Raw genomic sequence first — 10432 nt, 5'->3', positions numbered from 1 at the left:
TCAGCACACAGTTAACTTCTTCCACCCGGTGGAGGGTTTAGTATCTGCAAAGCAATTCAAGGATATGGCTCAGATTATTATCTATAGCCCTTGAGAAGGAACTATGGGTCCATGACTTTGTCGTATGGCCAAACTATTATTATTTTGTCTTGCTTGACTGTTTTCCTTTTTTTCTGCATTTTCTCAATTCTCTGATTAAATTTGCTCTTTGGAACTCAGAGAAGGCTTAGGAGGCTACAGCTTTTCTACAAACAAGAGGTGGTGTGGGGGTTGGTAGGGTGTCTGTAACCACAGGGTCCTGTTCCTTTGAAATTTGGCAGCAGTTCATTAAATACTTTACAGCTCCTGTTGTTAACACTTCTGCAACTTTCTGTTCTGTCTGCATCCATTTCAACTTTGCCTTTTTTCTAAGTAGCTTTAATAATGTTAAAATGCCCAAATTCTTTTTTCTTTCTCCTCTGGTAGGTTTTTTACTATTGCTGACATATTAACTATACAGTTTTTAATGACTCTGCCCCTATTGGCACCAGCCATCTCCAGGTGGAAATCAGGGAACAATTCACCCTGTGCAGCAGAGTGCCTCTATATGGGGACACTTCAGTTTTGCTGGCACTGGTAAAATTAAAAGGACCAGATATGCATGGGCTTAAAGGGTAATTGGGGACTCCAAAGTCCTGGAAGGAAAGGGAGGAAGGTCTCAAACTCTAGAAGCTGGGTCTTGAAAATTCATTGAATCCCAGGCATGTCAATCCTCGCCTTTCAGCCAATGAGTTTAGAGCTCCCTACGAGGGGGGGGGGAGATGGGGGGGAAGCAGTTCTCTGTTGACCCTTCGAAGTTCTGGCTCCCGTCAACTGCCTATCAGATTCTTTCCCGCCTTGTCCAACGGCCTCCCAGGCACAGTTATGGTTGGCTGCTCCTCGGGCCCCTCCCCCCACCCTTCCTGTCACGAGGCCTCCACAGGCCACCATCACAGACTGTTTCGTTGTCTGCCGCCATCTTGTCTGCTTTCCACCACCCCGCCCCTCTCCCCTGCCCCCTCCCAACAGGCTCTGCTGCCGGCAGCGACACTTAGCTCATCAGCAGCCATTTCTGCCAACTAGGTCTAGCAGCTGGATCACTTCTCTGGTTGAGGCACTGACTGGTGCATCTTTCCTGCCATCTCTGCCACAGAAAAGCAAGGCTCAGCCACAGGTGGTCAGAACAGAGCAGGCAGTGGGATGGGCAACATCCCTGTATCAGTCCCAGGACGAGTTGTGCTTGCAGAACGGCACGTCAGGGGCCGTGGGGTCGCCACCGCTAGGGACTTACAGGTGGTGGTGCGAGCCCTTTGGGAAGAGCAGGGTGGGCAGGAGGTCGCCCAGCCCATAGTCGAGGAGTACTGGGATGTACAGCTGGTAGAAGGGGAGGAAGAGGCAGAAGAGGAGGAGGAAGTGGAGGAGGCAGAGGAGGCTAAAGAGGAGGAAGTGGAGGAGGCTGAAGAGGAGGAAGTGGAGGAGGCTGAAGAGGAGGAAGTGGAGGAGGCAGAGGAGGCTAAAGAGGAGGAGGCTGAAGAGGAGGAAGTGGAGGAGGCAGAGGAGGCTAAAGAGGAGGAAGTGGACGAGGCGGAGGAGGCTGAAGAGGAGGAAGCGGAGGAGGCGGAGGAGGCTGAAGAGGTGGAAGTGGAGGAGGCGGAGGAGGATGAAGAGGAGGAAGTGGAGGAGGCAGAGGAGGCTAAAGAGGACGAGGAGAAGAACGAAGAGGTGAAGGAGGGAGACAGAGACAAGGAAGAGGACGAGAACTATGTGGACAAAGAGGAGGAGGAGGATGGTGAAGAGGGCGCAGAAGTGGTCGCGGGTATCTGTGAGTTCCCCACTGCGCGGGTTCGGTCCCTTCTAGACCCCGTATTCATTATAACGTCCGAGTCCTGGCCCGGCCGCACGCTGCCCACGCGGTGGTCACGCGCTGCTCTTGGGAGCCCAGGGAGGCGGGAGAGAGAGGGGACCAGATGCTGGAAGGCGAGTGCGAGGCAGAGGGCGACCCATCTGGGAGCCGTGGGAACCTGCAGAGGGGGTGGCATCCCAGAAGGCAGAGGAACCAGCGGCGGCGGCAGTGGAGGCCGAGTTCTGGTTGGGCGAGGTCCTGGCTGATAACTCCGAGTCCTGGGAGGCTGGGGCCTGTGGACCTGACGACAGGGCCGAAGCTGGCGAGGGGCGGCCCAGGCCTCAGGCCCTTGCAGCCCCTCCTGGGGCATCGGCCTCAAAGGCAGGCCGCGCTCAGCGCTGGCCTCTGGCGGTTAGGCAGTGGATCAAAGCTCTCAAAAACCTTCAGGCACGATATGCACAAGTAGAAGCCCAATTCTCTAAAGACCTTTAGGATCTTGAGAAAAAGTATGCTGCCTTCTACCACCCGAGGGGCAAACATATGGCATACCTCACTTTTGGCTGACGGGCTTCTAAAAACGTAAAGATTCTCAGTAGGATGACCTGAGAAAATGATGAAACGGCACAGGGGCACTTTTCAGTGGTTGAGGAATCAATGAGCTTCGCCGTAGAATTTGTCTTTAAATCGGGTGAACGTTTTCCAGTGACGTTCTGGCAGAAACATACAAAAAAACTCTCAGGATCAGATGATTTCGATCCCTTCTCCAAAGGGCCAGAAGTAATCAGCAGCACAGTGTGTGAGATCTACTGGAAAGAGGGGGAAAATGTTGTGAAAACTGTCAAGCAGCAGAAGTATGAGGGCCATGGAAGTGTTGTATCAACCAGTAGGAGCATGGCCAGCTATTCTTTTCATTTCTTTCTTTATTTTCTGACGTATTTGTCTTCTCCAGATCCTCCCGAGGGCAGAGAACTAGATTCTGCTGCTGATTTTATACCGGGAAATGTTATCCACCACCTTGTGATGCCAAAGTCCGTATCATTCGACACTAAAGAAGAGAGTGAACATCAGTATGGAAACGCTGATGAAGAGAAAGATGATGGAAATGAGAAACCAGAAGAAGGACCCAAGCTGGATATGGTCTCAGCAGAGGGCAGCTCTGGAGAATACAGGTATTATTGAATAGTGCAAGCATTCCTGACATATACCTGTTACTAACAGCTTTATGTTTTGTTTTGTTTACATCCTTAATCTACTTTTTATCTTTTTAACATCTTTATTGGAGTATAATTGCTTTACAGTGGTGTGTTAGTTTCTGCTTTATAACAAAGTGAATCAGCTCTAGTATACCTATATCCCCATTTCTCTTCCCTCTTGCATCTCCCTCCCACACTCCCTATCCCACCACTCTAGGTGGTCACAGAGGTCCGAGCTGATCTCCCTGTGCTATGCAGCTGCTTCCCACTAGCTATCTATCATGTTTTTAATAATTTTTGTAAAGTAAATAAGAAAAAATTGATGAAATTTAGTTTTGGAAGAACAGTTTAATGTTAATAATGTACTTGTATTCTAGATGGTATAGAAGGCAGTGTGTTCTGAAATGTATTTCATTTACAGGCGCAAGTCCTTTGTCCTGTAGCTTTAAGACTACTACAGATGGGAAATTTATCAGACCTGGAAATAGAGACCTATATTTTTTTAGAGGTCTAAAATATAGAGACCTATATTTTTAGAGAGTGGCCACGAGGAGAAGCAGCTAAAGCGACCAAGCTGTGCACTAGCTGTACCTTCATCACCTGGCCACAGAAATGGAGTCTCTTGGAATAACAATGCCTTTGAGAAGGTGACTCCTTACAAAGTAGTAAAAAGTCAAGGATTTCAAATAAGACTGCATTTCATGAGTATTTCACAAATATTACTTCAATTTAGATTTTTTATTCAAAAGAAAAGAAAATTAGCCATAGTAAGGTTATTGGCTATCTGATTGGTAATTCAGTCTTAGTTTCTCTTTCCTCTACCCATTCATCTTTTCCTTTCTCTCTCTCATCTCTCTCTCTCTCACAGTATCACACTCTTTCTTTCTCCCTTTCTTAATTTTTACACCTGCGGATGTTTGATAACAGCCTCTTTCTCATTTTACAGATACGGAAACCAGAGGTCTGGGAATATAAGGGATTTATGATTTGTGTAAGGAGCATAGGCTCTTAAGGTGGAAAGACATTTAAATCACAGAGTGGCCTTTCAAGAACAAAAGCTAGCATTTATAGTGGTGGGCAAGAGAGAGATGAGGTTGGTGTGATGAAATGATGTGCACCATGACAACCAAGGGTCTGGGTTACATGAAGAAAACGTTTTGTTTTCTCCTTGGAGAGCCAATAGATGTTCATAGTATTGACTCCTATTTAGAAAGTCCCTGGTGCATGTTATTGGTGTTCAATTGTTAATTGACTCTTCTCCCACCCTACAGTTGGAAGGCATAAAAAGAAGTGGACAGCGAAAGAAAAGAAGAATTTGTTCTTCACGGATATTCTAGTTTTCATTAGCCCACAATACAAATGTTGTTTCAAAGTTCAACATCCCAAAATGATATTAACTGACATCTGACTTTATTCTTACCTTTGACAGATAAATTTGACAGTATTGTTCACATTGAAAATAAAAGCTTGTTTGACATGGATAAGCTGCAGAGTTGGGATTTTTTTACCTAAATAATACTGACTCCAATGTATCTTGGTTCTATTTATTTCGGCCCACCTTACTGTCATTGAAAGGGATTTGTTTCAACTATTTGGTAAGCCTGTTTGACATCCCTTTATAGCAGCCTCAAATAAATTGAAATATTAGATTATAAACAACTTGTGTGGCAATAGAGATGGTGGCCCAGCCTCTAGTGTATGTTACTGAAAGAAACTGATGGATGACCTAGCTTGCCTGGAGACCAGATGGTGCTAGTGGCCTGCCATGGAGCAGCAGCATCAGCGTCTGCTGGGAACGTGTTTGAAATGCAAATTCTCAGACCCTGCTCCAGACCTGCTGAATTGGATATTCTGAAGGTAGGCTGCTAGCCATCAGGTTTTTACAAGTCCTCCAAGTGCTACTGAAGCACACTAAAGTTTCAGAACTGCTGCTTTAGAGCAATGGGGGAAACGTTTAACTACACCCACAGAAGGACCAGCCTTAATTCACTGACTTGGTACTATTGCAGGTAAACTGAACAGGATGGTAAGATCTGGACTGAGGAAGACACTAGAATTCTCAGGGGCCTGAGACACAAAGGCCTCCGGGAGGGATGTGTTAGTTTCCTAGGGTTACCGTAACAAATTACCACAAAGCAGGTGGCTTAAAACAACCGAAATTTATTCTCTCACCGTTCTGGAGGCCAGAAGTCTGAGGTCAAGGTGTCGGCAGGGTTGGTTCCTTCTGGAGGCTCAGAGGAAGGATCTGTTCCATGCCTCTCTCCTAGTTGCTGGTGGTTGCTGTCAATCCTTGGCCTCATTTGGCTTGTATATGCACGATTCCACTCTCTTTCTTCATCTTTACATAGTGTTTTCCCCTGTGTCTCTGTTTCTGTGTTCTTTCTCTTCTTATAAGGACACCAGTCATATTTGATTAAGTGCCCACCCTAATCCAGTATGACCTCATCTGATCTTTATTACACCTGCAAATACCCTCTTTCCAAATAAGGTCACATTTACAGGTTGCGGGGGTCAACACCTCAACATGTCTTTTGCGGGGACACAATTCAGCTTATAACAAGGGGCAAAGATTCAGTAGTGGAAGGGATGAATAGATAAAGGAGAAACCTAGTTCCAAAACGATAAAAGCATTATGATACCATGCACATATGAAGTTTAAAGACATGCAAAATTACTAGGTTGTTTATAGATACATCTATTTGCAGTAAAAGGCATACATAGGAGTAATGCATACATATGTAGTATGCAGAAAGGTGTGTATGAGACCAATAAACTTATTTAAGACAGTGGTTAAATCTATGGAAAAAGACGGAGAATTCAGTTGGGGAGAGGTACACTGGGTTTCAATTTTATTTGTAAGCTTATGTTTCTTAAGACGGCTGATGGTTGCATGGGTGTCGCATTTTCAGACCTTTGTCGAGGTCTGAAATATGTCCTAATTTAAAGAAAATTAAAAGAGGAAATGGGCCTAGTATCTGGAACCTCTTTAAGGGAAAAATGTGAAGTGGTACTTGAGCAGAGCAGAGGATCAGAGAAGGGGAGGACCAGGGGTTTGAGGGTAGAAGGCCTTATTTCTATATTCAGTTAAGGCTGCTTGAGAGCTTGCTAGTTAGCATCAATACCGCTTTCTGTTTTCTATGCTAGTTTCTCACGTATGGAGAGTAGATTAACATTATTTATTTATGCGTGTATCTCCCCAGCTCCCTAAAGTGTGAGCTTCTGACTTGTTCGGAACGTAAAGGCTTTTATTGATTTCTCTCTCCTAAAGCACTGTGTTTTCTTCTTCGTAGATGCTTGATAAAGGTCTGTTAAAGTGAAGTGAGTGTAAGGTATCCACAACCCTTTCCCCTGTCACTGGTGTTGACATTTAAAATGCATTATCATGTAGTAACACAGAGTATTCCTCATGGCTAGAACAACAACAACAAAGGCACAAGGCCTTTTGTCACCATTGTTTAATGAAAGAACAGTCCAAGTAGATATTTATCCATGTAGGGTCCCTGGAAAGTCCTCAAATTGTTTGGTTCCTTATGGTTCATGCCATGCCGGCAGGGAGTGTGTGTGTGTATTTCTGTGTTAATATAGTTAGCGTATTAACTATAGTTAATAGTGAATATTAAAGGCCTTTACCTGGGCTGAAGAATTTTCGGAGGCTCACGTTATTTATTTATTATTATTTTTTGGCCACGTCGTGTGGCATGCAGGGTATTAGATCCCCGAACACGGTTGGAACCCGTGTCCCCTGCATTGGGAGCAGAGTGTTAACCACTGGACTGCCAGGGAAGTCCCGGGAGGTTCACTTTAGACAAACGCATGCACACCTCACCTCTTTTTGAGATAAGCCTGTTTTGGTGCATGCTCGGAGTCCATGTCCCTGGCCCTTACCGAGCTCCAGTTACCTAGGGCCCTGAATTTACTCCCCAGGTGGCCCCATGTCCCAAGCCCCAAGAGACATGTGTGTTCCTCTTCACTGCGTCTGTGCTTCTGAGGGCTGAGTGGCACTGTCAGTGTTATACTCAGGGCTGAGAGGTATCTACGAGGTGAAGGCTGCGTATTCAGGTAACAGGACAAGTGGGCTACGTTATCCACATGGATGCACCTGAAGCCTCTCATGTTGAGGGAGGAAGCTCAGGCTTGCTGCTCTGAGGGTTTGCTGTAGCTCTAACATATCAGGCTTCTCTGAGTCTCTCACAGACGGTCCCTAAATCAATCAGGGACAAATCCTGCATTTCCTGCTTCTCTGGGTGTTTGTGGGTTTTCCTGTATCCTCATGTATAAAATATGTTTTCAGTGAGTCCTTCTGCCTTGAAAACTTTGTGCTTCTTCTAGGAAAAGACCTGTCTTGTCCCTCTCTGCCTCGTCCAGGAAAGCTTAGGGTATTCTGATATTTTCCTTGGTTATGGCCCCATCTTCTGAAAGGATTTGATCCAAAAACTCTCCTTTTATTCCACTACCTGAGAGGTGACCATTGGGAGAAAAACAGAGGGGTAGGGTGGGTGCCGGAGTTGGAAACAGTGTTCTGTCCCAGTTAGGGATATGCTAATGACACTAAAGTTAGTGATGAAGAATCACTTTTACTCTAAGCCGCCTAGTTTCAGATGCTTATAACTCCAAGGAATACAAATGAGAACACGTTTACAAGTCTAACAGGGCAGGATTCTCAGACAATGGTGTTTTGTGCAATGTGGTATTATCCAGTCCCGTGAATCACATCATATAGTAGGATCGGCTTTGAGGCATAAAATGTACATTTCTTAGAAGGCTGAGCAATGAATTATGTGAGTTTATAGATAAGGAATTGATTTCATCCCCAAATCTATGAAGAAAATGAGTTTAAAACGTTTCGAAGAGGTACCTAAAAGTTGACTCTTCCCTCTCTCTCCCTGTCTTTCTCTTTTTCTCATCCAATTATTTACTCTGCTGCCTTTCTCTCCGTTTTCTTGCCTTATTTTAGACCTCATCACTTTCTGACAAATTATGAACTGTTTCATGTATACAGAAGATAATACAGCATATATGTAAGGTATATCATAATAATATAGAAACCTGTGTACCCAGCACCAAGCTTGTGAACTAGAACACGGCTAATGCCTTGGAAGTCCACCTGTGCCCTTCCAGATTCCTCCCCTCATTCCTTCCCAGAGGTAACCACGATCCTGAACTTTGTTAATAATTCACATTTTTATAAATTCACTGCAGAGGAATGTTCCTTTAAATAATGTTATTTCTTGTCCATTTTGGACTTTATGTAGATCTAATTATACTAGATGTATTACTTGTCTTGCTCTTTCTCTACCTCCCCAGTTTTGTGTTTGTGATCTTTACCCATGTTGATGTGTGCAACTGTAGTAATCACTTTTCATTGCTGTATACTTATCCACCCTATGAAAATTCCACAGTGTGTCTCCCTCCTGTTGATGGACATGTGGCTTGTTTCCATGTTTATGCTTTTTCAAATTATTTTGCGACAAACTTTCTCATTATATCCCCGTATGCCCACATACAAGAGTTTCTCTACTTTCTCAGTTGAGGGCAATTTTACGCACTACCCCTCCGCCCCAACCAGGGAGACATTTGATAACCTCTGGAAACCTTTTGGTTGTCATAACTGAGGGTGTGCTACTGGCATATAATGGGTGGAGGACAAGGATACTGCTAAACATCCTACAATGCACAGGACAGTTCTCTACAACCCAGAATTATCTTTTCCAAAATGTCAACAGTTGAGAAACCCTGATCTACAGTATAGGCCTAAACATGAAATTCCTGGGTCGTAGGGTCTGCCCACGTTCAACCTTACTAGGTAACACCAATTATCTTTCAAAACGGTTGTACTAGTTCATATTCCCCTCAGCACAGGATGAGATTTCTATTTGTTCCACATTCTTGCCAACTCTTAGTATCATTACCTTCATTACTTCTTGCCTGAACTTTGCCCTAGTCTCCTAACCTTCTCCTACCTCCATATTTTTCCCCACAGATACATGCTTCATGTACTTGCTAAGTCAACCTTCCTAAAACCCAACTCTGGCCATGCCAGATTCCTGTAAGAAAATTTTGATGACTCTACTGCATACACAATAAACTTGGCATTTAAGACGCACACAAAAGAGCCCACTAGCTCTGTAGACCTAGTAATACCAACTTATTAGGTGGTATTCAAATAAGCCCTGCCCTTTCTCTGCTCTCTGCAGCATGTCTGTTGTTGAAGACTTACCCTTTCTTAAGTCTCTTCTACATTCATTTCTATGTCCATTAATTCAGCCAGTTATTAATTCTTTTTAATTTACTGAGTATTTGTCTCTCTCTGTCTCACTTAGTTCCCTTAACATAATACCCTCCAAGTCCATCCATGTTGCTGCCAATGGCAAAATTCCTTTTTTATGGCTGATTAGTATTCTATATATACATCACATCTTCTTTCTCCGTTCATCTGTTGATGGACACAGATTGCTTCCATACACTGGCAACTGTAAATGACACAGCTATGAACATTGGGGTGCATGCATCTTTTTGAATTCGTGTTTTTGTTTTCTACAGATAGATGCCCAGGAGTGGAATTGTTGGGTCGTATGGTAGTTCTAACAACTACAAACTAAAACTATTTTTAGTTTCCTGAGAAATATCCATACTGTTTTCCACAGTGGCTGCAACTCTTTACACTCCTGCGAATCTGTGTGGGATGGTTCCCTTTTCTACACATCCTCGCCAAAATTTGTTACGTGTGTCCTTTTGTGAGGTGATGTCTCATTGTGATTTTGATTTGCATTTCCCTGATGATTAGTGATGTTGAACATGTTTGCATGTGTCTATTGGCCATTTGCATTTCCCCAGAGACTGCAGTGGAGACTTCATTCTTAAGGCTACAAGAAGCCATCAAGGGGCTCTAATTTGGGAAGTAATTTGTGTTTTAGACATGTCACTCTGAAAGCAATGTGAAGAAAGGATCAGAGAGGAGCAAGAATGGAGTGCTCATTAAAGCAGTGATTTATGTGAGAGATGCTGAAGTCCTAGACTAAGGTAGGGGTATTGGAAACACATGAAGAAGTGTATAGAACTGAAAGTCAACAGTTGATTGGCTATGGGTGATAACTGGATGTGGAGATACAGAAGTTGTTATAAGCGTAGAAGAATAAGCGGTGCTTGATGTATTGACAACTTAATATGCCTGAGTGTGAGCAGGAAAAGAGGAGAAACCCCAGGGAATTCCCTGGCAGTCCAGTTGTTAGGACTCTGTGCTTTCATTGCCAGGGGTGTGGGTTCAATCCCTGATCAGGGAACTAAGATCCCACCAGCCACGCGCCGTGGCTTGGAAAAAAAAAAACGTTGAGAATTGTTCCCACCTCTTCTTTTGCCCCAGGAATAGCTTATGTAGAAT

General features: G+C 44.2%; 1 long non-coding RNA gene across 1 annotated transcript; it reads left to right on the top strand.

The window, feature by feature from the left end:
• The first annotated feature begins 2028 nt into the window (after positions 1 to 2028).
• Positions 2029 to 4538, top strand: LOC132594534 (uncharacterized). Its single transcript, XR_011377155.1, has 2 exons — positions 2029 to 3030; positions 4326 to 4538. It is a non-coding gene; the product is annotated as an uncharacterized lncRNA (long non-coding RNA).
• Positions 4539 to 10432: the final 5894 nt, after the last annotated feature.

Source organism: Globicephala melas, chromosome X, assembly GCF_963455315.2.
Source record: "Globicephala melas chromosome X, mGloMel1.2, whole genome shotgun sequence".
NCBI lineage: Eukaryota > Metazoa > Chordata > Mammalia > Artiodactyla > Delphinidae > Globicephala > Globicephala melas.
This window is presented reverse-complemented; position numbering and strand designations above follow the sequence as displayed.